Genomic DNA, 12,444 nt, shown 5'->3' with positions numbered 1-12,444 from the left:
CTCGACCGAGTATATTTCGAGGACGTTCGTTTGAAAAGTTCGATGACGAGGCACGCAATACGTGCGAGCGTTTTGTCATGGAACGAACAACATTTACAATTTGCAGTCTATAGGATCGACGGAAGTATTCGAAGACAGATAGTTTGACGTGTAAAAATGTTTCGATAGGAAAACCAATAAAATCGCGCCTTTCGTACAACTTACGCTTTTGCTAACCGAGCGATACTCGCTCGGTATCTCGATGTAATTGGTCAAGCTGTTTGTAATTTAGCGATACTTTCATACTCATCGATATGCGTATTTCTACTAAACCAACTAACTTTTGGTATCCTCCGACCGAACGAAAGAACGAAACACAACGTCCAAAGAATTTTTCATTCTCAGTTATATTCTCCGCTATCGCCGCGTTTTATTTTCAGGTGAAATTTTCACCGAGCGCAAGAATTTGGTACGATGTGATTGTACAAGAATCGTCGAGAATTCGCCAATTGTTCACCAAGCACGATCGCTGCTTTTCATAATTAAACGCTCTTATGCAAATCTTCGACTTTTGATACGCTTTGTTTTTTATTCCACGTATCAGCATCGACTGAGTGTTTAAAGCGGCAAGACATGTTCGCTGCCTGCATACATCGTTGGTTTCTTTATAAAGCTTGCGAACAAACGCGGCAAGAATAACCTTCCAAAGCAGAATTCTTTGTTCTCAGAAGGCAGCCGTAAATTAAGTTTACGCCAAAAATTAAATATTCAAGATACGTCCCCGTCGTCTATCGATTTATCTTCTCAAGGATTACTTCGAATTCATCGATGTAGCAAATTCCTGAGAACCGAGAACATAGCAAATAGCTACCAAAAAGTAAGAAGAACGGAGCGCGCAAAGATACATTAAGTGCGTATATACGTGCAAAGAGATCCCCTTGAGTGGAGGCGGCGCGGATAAGCGTCAGCCGGTGAAATAACGTTCATTGAGGCGGCGAAAGCCAACGGAGAGCGACGTCGAGGCGGCGGCGTCGACGGGTTGCGCAAATAAATAAGAGATATGTATAGGTGGTGGCCGGTGGGATATATAAATCGATCGTTACGCCGGTTAAATTCAAAACAGCCGTCGGCTACGTAAATAGGAGGGCGAAGTAGCATCGTGCGCGCGATGCTTTTCTAAATGGCTCGTCGTAGAATCGTAGGGAATTCTGTGAATCGAAGGGGGCTGCTGGCCAGTGAGGGGAAGGATCGATCACGCACCGGGATTGCGTCCAAAGAGCAGGCGAAATCTCAGCTTTCCAACCCGATGATCGGGAAAGATGGCTCGCTAATTAGCCGAACCGATGACGACCACGAGTTATCGGCACGCAGAGTGTGAGAGAGAGAGAGAACGATGGAGATAAGCGGCACGTCTACTCGCACGATCCTCGCGCTAATTTGCGGCGTGAGGCATATCGGGTTTAAGGCCAAGCTGTCTGTTCCGTTTTGCGTGATAACATCTCGGGATTGGCTGTGTGTCGTTTGCTTGGTTACGTCGCCTCCGTTTTTGGACGGCGTAACGAATTCGACATGTTTCTTGGAATATTTTCAACGACCCTTCTTTCCTTGTTCGAAATCAACCGTTTAATGCTTCGAGTAAAGTTACACATAAACTAAACGCGTCGCACCAGAAACGTTTAATTATACGAATACGATAATTATTTTGTCGTCGCGTAGAACAAATTTCGTAGCTGAATTTCAATATCGTTTCTTTGTAGGATATCAGGATCGATGCATCACGGCTCTGGATGTTCACGATCCTCGGATCTCGAAAGAGCTAACGCGTGACTAAACGCGAAACCACCCTCTGGCTAACCTCTTTTCCTGGGGACACGGTTGAACCGCGAAGATAGCGCTTCGAAACGGGAAAACTAACGGTAACGATAACGAGCCCTATTCAACCGCGGAACAGATATCAGCTCATAAACCACCGACGGCGTGTTTCTCTTCGCGGGCGGAATTTCTCGCGCAGAAAAGTGCGGCGTGGTTGCGCCTTGGCGCGCAACGACGATCTCACGGAGCGTTCTGCATGTATGCTCACCGATTTCGATCGTTCGCGTTGTTGAGTGCGCTCGTTCGACCCTGGACACCGCAATAAACTTGCTCTTCCCGGAGAAACCGAACGGGTCTGACGATTTCTTAGCTTTTCTTTTTACGGCAGATAGGGGAAAAGCCTGTTTCGTTTTCAATGAAATGTATCTCGAAAGTTGATAGTTGGATCGTCAAGATTTTTACCATTTCGATACAAATTTCGCAGTTGTCTGTATTTTACAGCTCGCTTCTCAATGTCGAGCGTGCACATTTTAAAAATATTCTAAATTATAGGCTTCTGATAATAAATATATCGAAGACGCTCTGTATATTAGTAGAAAAGGATCGATTATTGTGCATCGCCTGCGCATATTAATTTTTCACGTTTAAAATACCAAATATTGGTTTTCATTAACGTATCGAGTATTGAAACGCGTTTTGTTAGAACCGGTTACGCGATGGTCTACGAATAGTCGTTTGACGATTAAATATCGTAATAGTTAAATATCGCGAATGATGAAATATACTGTCGTTAAAAATCTTCGCGCTATTTCTCTGGTCGTTCGATTAAATTCGGTAATACACGAGGCATTCGAGGAATTCAAATTGCACCAACTTCTACCACACGCTCAACGTCAAGCAAAAATTCACGATCGTCTATATCGCACGCTAACCCCGACCCAAGCCTAACCCTTCGAAATATTCCCACCTTCTTCGACATCGTCGAGCCCTTGCACGCACCCCGCATAAAGAAACGGAGAAAAAAAAATTCGAACGATCGGTGGGTCTGGGACGAGAAATCGAAAGGACGACACCGGAACGAGCGGCATGGAAAAAATATCGGCGCTCCCCCGCCGGCCCTAATGGTTTCCAACCCCTTGCCCTAATATATCCCGTATTCCGGATCTGGCGTAGCGCGCGCACCCCTTTCGGCCTCTCCTTTTCTATTCTTCTCTGGCTGCGTCCCTCTCACCGCGGGCCAACGGCGCACGATTATTATCACCGACCCTGCCCCGATAATGAAAGTACACGCACGTGCTGGTATTAGTGTCGAGAGAGCAGCAGGGTTCGCCGCCTGGTTGCATTCAGGCCCCGGACAGCCACTGCACATACGAGTGGGGGACACAATGAGGGTGGCTCCGGTGTTTCGGCTCCGCTGAGTCACGCACTAAAGAGAAACGCGTGAGGTCTCTCCGCGTGGCCTGTGGCCCGGACAAGCCCCGTGGATCCGTCTGTTTTTTCCTTGTGGAATTTTTACTTTTTGCCTTGGCTAAAGCATATAGGGAACCAACGGAGCCTTTCTTATTGCTTCTTTTCAAATCTCCATCGATGGGGAATTAATCTATCGCGCGGTACTCTTCGGCTTACGTCGAATCCAAGAGCGATCGATGCTCCTTGCGGAAAGAGATGGTGTTTCTGGAATTTTTGGTTCGGCTGTAAATTTACATCCTAAATAGGTGTTAGTTATTACGCTTTCGTTAGCGATTTCCAATCACTCCGAATCGTTCCCATTTTTAGACACTTTTCTAGAAAAGAGAACATTTTCAAAAAATGTATGCTCCTCTCGGTTTCATACCTTTGCTTGCGAGATTCAGCTTTCGCTTTTCCAAGATCGCGTCTGTAATTATTCCTCTGTTTAACCTCTCTTGTATCTTGTTTTCTTCGTAATCTGAATCAAACGAATATCACATCGAACATCAATCTTTCTCTTTCTTTTTGGTGGTACCAGTAGCGTTGGATATCTTTTTTTTAAACAAAATCCATCGTTCAACCCTGTCGGCTATCCATACGCACGGGGCAAAGAATAAAAGGGCGGAATCGAACGAACGATTTTCGCAATGACCAGAAAACTATTAGAGGAGAAGGAGGAGGAGGAGAAAAAGAAGCAGAGTGCAGGTTGCTTGCCAAAAAATCCAAGTGCACCAGTCAACCGACGGCGGCGGTTTCTAGCCGCGGCGCATTATTTTCTGCTCTCCTCGAGGAGGTCAACTGTTTTATTGACTGAGGGTCGAGGTGCGCGGCCTCGGAGAACCACGGTTACGGTTAACCGAGCCAAACCTCTGAAATCGTAGCGGGGAATTATCGGTTCAGTTAGCCGCTCTGCTCCGTTTCCCCTTTTTCTCTACGCGAAGCAAGGACGTTGGTTCTCTTCTTGCGTCGATGGAACATGCTGCGGAAACCCTTTGAAAACGTTCTAAAAATACCTGGAATATTGGAACTGCGCGTTTCTACCCTCAAAATCGCAATAAGTTTCTACGATTATTTCCTTTTTCGAGCTTTTAGTTGCTTCGTACTCGACTTTGGCTATGAGCAGAGCGCACGTACGAGAGAACGGCAGTTTAAAAATGTATTTTTAAGGAATTTTGGTCATTCTGAATCGTAAATCGGCAGGTCATGGATTTTTGAATCGTCGAGAAAAGTTATGCCGAATGTTTCATCGTTCCATCGATCGATACAAACCAATGGGTTCTGCGTTCAATTTTTTGAATTATCTAGAATATTTCCTACCTCCAACGCACCTCCCAAACTTTACACGGTACAAGCTTCATATCCAAACGAAAATTTTGGCAAATATAAGGTAAATAATTGAACGCGCTACAGATTTTCGGAACATTACGAAAGGAGCAATAAAATACTTATGATCGTTTGGCAAATATTTTTCAAGAATTTTAACGTGAAAAACGTATATCGAATTTCTAGTTATTTTTACATTTTATACCTTCTAGGTGTAAAAACAGAACTTTTTCTTTCGCGGCGCTTCGGAGATATCGGAGAAATGAAAATAAAATACGTGAAATTAATCGTTGGACTTGGATAGATTAAAAATTGAGATCAATACTTTCCGATATATGTATATCTTGCGCAAGTTGGAAGTTATGGTTCTGATAAAACCGAAGAATATTAAAGGAAACCATCTGTTTCTCTTTCTCCTAAATAACGTAAAGCCTACGATTTTTCTACTAAAAACGTACGACCTTACGAAGATTCAAATTCCAAAACCACCGATAACGGCATTGCGATATATTTCTTCGTGCGACGTCGCTTGAAAATTACGTACAGGTTCGTTTCCGACGTGTAAGAAAGCCAGATAAATCATTTCTAGATAGAAACTAAAAATTCAATTAAAAACAAAGGAATATTCGCAAGGATGACCAAAGCTTTCGCAGGAACGAGAATCATCAAGTCATTTTTCCCTGTTCGTCTGGACAAAGAGCTTCGGAGAGAGAAAAAAAAAAAAACGAGGCGCGCAAGTTTTCCACTGTGCAAACAGCGTACCGTTCCATCGGGAAAGCAAACGACGTCCCGACGATTAGCTAGCTCGCCGGATAAAAAAGGAGAAGCGAAAATCGTCGGTCGATCGTCACGGTAACAGATGCCGCGATTGCGGTGTCGGATCGACCGCTTTCTATTGAAGCACCAGCCAGCCGGCCGCAATCTTTTCCGAGCGACATACACACTCGCGCGCGCGCACACGTACACGTACATACAACGAGAGAAGGCCGCGGCAGCGACGAAAAGCGTGCAAGCCCAGCACACGCGAGAGTAATCGCTTTCCAACGCCGCCCTTTCGACCAAATTAACCCCGTTAAACGTCACCCTTCGATTCAAGTTTCCAGCTTCGAATATTTCCAACGTCGATAACATTTGATTCGTGGAAAGTATTAATTTCTCATTGAAACTGTTTAAATATCGCAGGGATATCGGACGCTGGATAAAACATTTCTCATCGAGGGAGAATATTCTTTCCAAGTATCGTCTTACGAGCCGAAACTTGCTCGCTGGAACTCTTCTAAATTTAAATTTCAATTTTTTTTCAGCTTTCATATCTGTCTGTTCTAGCTGAACTTTTGGGAAACACGATTCCCCGAGGCCTTGTGCCGATCGAATCCACCCCAATAGTTCTAAACCCACATCCCTCAACCCTTTTATCTATCGCTCTCTCAAAACCTACATTCCTGTTTGTACTTTCAAAAGCAATAGAAAAAAGGACGATTCGAAAAAAACAACGCGAAAAAAAAAGCGGTCGTCAAAAAAGCCCACATCGTCTCTTTCGCAACGATCCTGGCCGTTTCAGCCCGCGCGGTAACCATTCCGGCAATTTCCAGGGAAAAAACGGACACGAAGAGGCAAGCGGGGGAACGCGCGTCCTTCTCCGTAGCTCGGGGCCAGTCGTCGCGTTTTTTCGGCCGCGATCGTTCCGGCGCGCAACCGAGCGTGCCTTTTCGACGGCGCGCCGCTCCGCGTAGTCGGTGAAACGCATGCGTGCGTGCGTGCGTGCGTGCGTGCTCACCAGAACGGCGGACAGAGAGAGTCCGTTCGTCGTTGGCACACGTGTGTAACGTGCACCGTGTAGTATGTGTATACACGCGGCAAGCAGGCTACGCAGAGCCGCGTCGAGCGCGATCGTCACGTACACGCACGCCCACACGCGGACGAGAGAGACGGCCGCTGCCGCCGCACGCTCACGGGCCCGTACTTGTACGGGACCTTTAGCGGCTCGTGAGCCACAGTCGGGACGATCAATGACAACCCGCCCCTCCCGCCACGTCCCTCGGTGTCGGTCGTGTTCACGGAAGGCACGATAAACGCTCTCTCGCTCCGGATCACGGGTCTCGGAGAGAACGTTCTCCGGCCTCTCGCCCCGCGTTCCTCTTCTCCATCGCGTCTGCCACCTTTCCCCTCCTGCCGTGCGCTTCCACTCACCCTACTCTCGCAGCTTCCCTTTCCCCGTACTCCACTTCTCCGCGGCTCTCCACAGCCGCCGCTTCATCGTCGTTCTCTGGCACAGGGCACAGGCTGTGCCGCCGCCGCGCGCTCCGCCAGCGTCGTTCCTCGCTCTCAATCAAGATAGACGCGCGCGAGAGGCTTAGCACCGGGAGAGGAGGCAAGAGAGCGTCGGCAGAATTTCTCCGTGACTCGAGGGAGCGACCGATATAGGGGCGGCGAGGGTGACGCGGGGACCGGAGAACGGACCGAAGCCACAGGCGGCGGAACCGAGAAGGGAGACTTACTGCTTCGAGTCGCAGCCGACGACGACGACGCCGCCGCCGCCGCCGCCGCCGGCTCGAGGGGACGACGAACGGACGAACGAACGAACGAACGAACGAACGAGGCGGGCAGGGTGGATGGCTTGGATGGGTGGGTGGCTGGGTGGTTAGCGATGGGCGCTCGAGACACGAGCTCTCGAACAATTTCCAGCGCGAATACGCCACGATGATATCTCCGCGGGGAAATTGCCGCGACGCTGCTGCAGCAGTTGGGGTGGAAAGGATTAATTGGTGATCCGGGTTTGTTGATAGCGCTGCTGGGTGAAATGTTGGCTTTTTCTTGTTTTCCCTTTTTTCGCTCAGCAACTTTTTGCAGCGAGGCTGGTGTTGCCGTTGGTTTCAGGGATTTTTGGCGGTGGGATCTAGTGTCTGTCGGGTTAGGAAAATTGCGATAATCGAACGAATAGCATTCTTCGTGCTTCGCTTTGTTCTTCTTTTTGTATTTTAAATACTTTTGTTGTAAGCGTTCTAAAACGTTATTTCATCGACATCGCGACTACCGCTCGAGATGTACAAGTATCTCAGACTTTTATTTTCTCTCTCTTTACATCGACGTTATACAAATTTTACCGTTTCGTTCGCCAGTAATTCGATATTTATACTTGCGTTTATGAACCATCGCTATCCGAATTGTTACATTTGAAATTTCATACGTAAATTGCGTTCTTTTGGAACATCGTCAGGACTTTTCTCCAATACGGTAGCCAACTGCGATAAAAACTTGAATATATCGCACGCTGGCATCAGCAAACGCGAAATAAGCAAATGTACCTCGACTTAATTGCCCTATCCAAAATTTGAGCCACGATACGAAAGTACAATATCCAATAGCCAAGTATCGTATCCGAAGACTCTCTCTCTCTCTCTCTCTTTTCTTTCGAGAATACATACGTCAAGACGTGGGTTGCTACTTGTGAAATTATCATCTAAGATATCATCGCTAAAATCATAGAATCATTGCATAGCGTATAGGATCGGTAAAATCCCGCGACGTTTGGGAAGTTGCTCGAATTCGACTGGTTGCCGTGGATCGTGGTGCGTCTCGAAACCATCGCTGAGGGTGGCCGGTATAGAGACGCGGCAAAGCGCGCGACTGAGAGGAGGAACGGCACGGCACGGCGTCGCTGAGGGAAAGAGAAACGCAGAAGAGAGCTGGCCGTCCTGCGAAGGCAGCGGTGCGGACAGAGAAACGAAGACAGAGGCGACAGAGGCGAGGCGCGAGCGAGCGAAAGAGAAAGAAAGGCGGCGAACGGATACCGGCGCAGCCTGTCTGTGCCTCTGCTTCGGAAAGTGACTAATGACTAGCCGGCCAGACCTACTCTTCTGCCACCCAACGAGAGAGAGAACGAGGAGCGCGCGCCGTAACCGGGAGAGAACAGATACCGGAGAGGTGAGCCGCTGTTATCTCGCGGCCCTCGACGACGGTCAACCGTGAAAAATGACTATCGCGACGAAGAAATATTTTACGGGTGGCGCGTTCGAACGGCGTCGTTACGCGCCGTGAGCACACATCGTGCGCAACTAGAGGAAAAATAAAGGAAAACGAGACGAAAATAAGAGAGAAGGAAAGAAAAGGAGAGAATCGAAATATAGAAAACGAACGAAAGGGAAAAATGTAAAAGGATTGGCGAGTAGAAATCGTCTAGAAAAAGGAACGAGAAAGAGAGGTGCGCCGTGCGAGAGGAGATCGTTAGGACGGCTCTATCGACTGGCAATTTTCTTTCGTTTTTAGAAAAACGCGTATCTCGTCGAGTTTCTTCGGAATTACGAATATACACGTATCTTGAAAATATTCGCAACGATCTAAGGACAATAAAAAAGAGATATCCGAGCATTTATTCTACGTAGATGATAATTCTGCTGAACGAAACGAAAAAATTAACGATAAACCGGACAATGTTTCCTTAGATTCGGAAATTTCCCGTTTATCTCTAACATTTCATATTTCTAGCGTAAAAATGACTCCGAATGCCGACCGATATCAATTTCAGATTCACACGTGGCGTTTGTTTGGCCAGACAGAACGCATATACATACGTGTCACGATCGTCGGCCTCGAGCGTACTAAGATCTTGGTCGTTGGGGAAGATTCGAAGAGCTAGAGCATCGCGAATCGAATGGAAGAGAGACGCCTCTCCACTGATCGATCTCCGACGCGACTAGCACGCGGAACTGAATCCGGATCGGATGAACGAGGGAACCGGGCAACTTTATGCGCCTGCTCTGCTTCTCTTCCTTCCGTGGGAAGCGGGGCCAATCACTCGCTTTCTCTCTCTCTCTCTCTGTCTCTCTTTCTCTCTGCCACAGTCGCTACCGCCTCCGTTGCCTCGCTCTTCTTCTCGCTCCTCCCTCTCTTTCTCTCTCCCTCTCGTTACTTCCGCGCCTGGAATCCCACGCTTACGCCGCCACGAACGTCAGAGGCGTAAATCCGAGAGAGCTTCCTGGGCTGCGAAGCGTCGCGGCGTCGTTAATGATAGCTCCGAGCCGCGCTCTGCCTTTCTGCCGTCGTGTTCTCGCTCTCTCCCTACCTCTCTCTCTCTCTCTTTCTCTTTTGCTCGCTCGTTCTTGCTCCATCGTCGCCTGAAAACGCGCCCGCGCGCGCCTCGAGACCCAAAGCCTCGGGAAAACGCGCGTTCGTTCGCTCGTTTGCCTCTCGCCGCTCGCGGCGACCATGAGTCGATGTCGTATGGCGGGTGAAACTTTTGGGTTCCGAGATATACTAGATCCTTTTAACCGGTTCATCGAGTTCATTTCGCGTTGGATAACGCTTCTAGCGGGTAAGACGAGTTCGTTCGAACTAGTTAATTGGTTCGATGACTGCGTTTGATAACGTTATCGGATAGTGTTTCGCTTTTGTATTTTTTTTTTTTTTTTTTTTAAGTTCCATCGAGTCTCGCACTAGTCGAATTACCTCGATTCCAGCGATTTGAAGTCCGCTTTAACGGCGTGAACCTGTTATTTTATTTTACTTTAAACACCTTCCCGAGTTCTCCTCCACCTTCTCGACGGTCGAGTTACGTACTTGGACTAAATTTTTCAAACTCCGATCGACGCTACCAAGATGTCGGTTGCGTCCGTCGATGTCTATTCGCTTTCTTTCGTTAGATAACGCTATGTCGAATGGTATAAAATGCCGGATATTCGCGACGATGCCCGTCGTTCGCTGCTTCGTAATCGGATGACGTCGAAACTCGAACTCGAGCATTTCTTTTTTCACGTCATAGGGATCGCGTCTTTGAGATCGGAAAACATCGCTCATGGATATCAACCAAATTACCGATCTCCGTAACATCAAAAAATATCTCGAACTTGTATGCCAACAAACGCAGAACACCGTTTTACGAAAAACAGCGTACGACGATGCCAATAGGGAACGTTACGCGTCACCGCGGTTCTCGCCTACGTGCGGCGCCAAGAATCTTGGAAAAGAAACTCATCCAGGAAAAAAGCGGAAAACCAAAGTCTCCGGAGAAAATGTCCACGTATATACATGGACGAAAGACGACACGGAACTATTGGCAAGAGAACGATCGAGACGAGTCTCGATAACAAGAAACGGTCTCGGTGAGTGGAAGAAAGCCCGAGGAATCGATTGCAATCGTGGTGGGATGATAACGACGGCGCGGCGGTCGTTGGGCCGCGCGCGCGATCATCTTGCCGGAAGATCGATCCGTTCCGCGGACCTGGGATTACCATACGCGTTCCCCTCGCCGTTCCGCCAGACAACTTATTATCGGTTATTTATCACGGCAGCCCGTGACTGAAATTTTTCGCGGCGAGCGCGTATCAAGAGTTGGAGATGCACCGTGGCGCGCGTTCCACTTGCGAGACGGCAGCCGGCGAAGAAGAGAGCCGCCGCGCCAGATCCCGCCGTGAGAAATGGACAGGCCATTACGCGGCCGAGATCGAAGGCCGTGGCGCGCGTTACGTTGGGAACTGCCGCGAGCTGGATCGAGCCGCAAAAGAGAGATCTGGGCCACCGGCCGGTCGACAAAAATGCGACAAAAACCGAAGGAAAATGGAACTCGCGGAATTTTTGATCTTCGAAGAATGCTCGACCAGCGCTGGGAAAATATCGGTTGCGCGCTTCTTCTAGTAATTCGGAATATTTCCTTTTTCCAGAGCACAAAAGCTGTTGCGGCTACAAAATGTATCGCCGCATTCCTTTGTTTTCCAATGAAGAATTTTTTTTTTATCAAAGTATGCCAATACTTTTTGCAGACGCTCCATATATATTTTTAGCCATGCGACAGTTTCAGCGTTAAAAACTACGTGCATCTTTTGTCAAGATGCTTCTATAAATAGGAAAACACGATCCTACCACCGCTTCACATTTCTCGATCGGATTTCTGTGACGTGCCGTGTGCACTCGAACGGTTAAAAATCGTTCGAAAAATCGAACGGCGAATACGCCTATGCACGTCCGTGTAATTAGACGTAATTAGGCAGTCACCTTATCCGACCACCTTCTCTCCCCTTACTCTCTCTCTCTCGCTCTCCGCTCTGTTCTTTCTTTCGCTCACCCTTGCCCCGTTCGCGTTGTATAAGAGCGTGCTCGCGATCCATTTTCCTGGCAACCGTGCCCGAGATTTCTCGCGGTTTTTCCACTTGCCCGCTAGATAAATTCTCTCGACCCGTAACCCCACTGGACCGCCGCGCGAATCCACCGAGAAATCGTCTGCGGTCTACGCTCGCGCGCGCACTCACTCGGAGGCGTTTGAGCGCGACAGCTTCCGGGGATGCTGGTTTTACGGCGAGTTTTCGTGCTTAGCGATACGTATTATCTGCCTGGTTAGAAAGCCGCTTCAGCTTTTTGCCGTTGATCTTCCACCAGCATCTATCTCTCGTTGATTACGTTTTTAATTTGCCTGGTACGCACGAGTTTCGTCTTACGCGCTTCTTCCTAGCGAATTCGAATGCAGCGACGAGAAACGTAACGACGAACGATCCAAACGACAACGAATTAGAGAAAACGTGATGCGTCAAGTCTAGTCCGTAATGTAGATGTCCGCAACTGTAGTTTCCTAAATCGATCAAAGTTCACAGCCGGCGAGGAAAGGAGCGATGCGATCGTAACGCGTTTGCCTGAGGTTCACGAAGCGAAGTTTAAAAACGATGACTATAAGTGAAACCGAACCGAAGCAGACTGAAGTGTGTTTATACGTGGTTAGAGTATATTCAGTCCGGCGTCGGACAAATGTGCGAACTCAATACGAAGTATTTTTAGCGTGGCTCGCTTCGAAAACCCTCGGGTACCGACCATACACGACTTGTGATTTTCGAGCAACTCGTTTCGCTTCGTTTTCCAGGTGTTTTCTTGCCTTCGGATCGATTCCAGTTTTATCCG

The 12,444-nt window shown here is 48.2% G+C and overlaps 1 protein-coding gene across 5 annotated transcripts in view; it reads right to left on the bottom strand.

Moving 5' to 3' along the window:
* Positions 1-12,444, bottom strand: part of LOC132914047 (uncharacterized) — a 66,519-nt gene that overhangs the window by 38,717 nt on the left and 15,358 nt on the right. The window lies entirely within an intron of this gene.

This window comes from Bombus pascuorum, chromosome 14, assembly GCF_905332965.1.
Source record: "Bombus pascuorum chromosome 14, iyBomPasc1.1, whole genome shotgun sequence".
Taxonomy (NCBI): domain Eukaryota; kingdom Metazoa; phylum Arthropoda; class Insecta; order Hymenoptera; family Apidae; genus Bombus; species Bombus pascuorum.
This window is presented reverse-complemented; position numbering and strand designations above follow the sequence as displayed.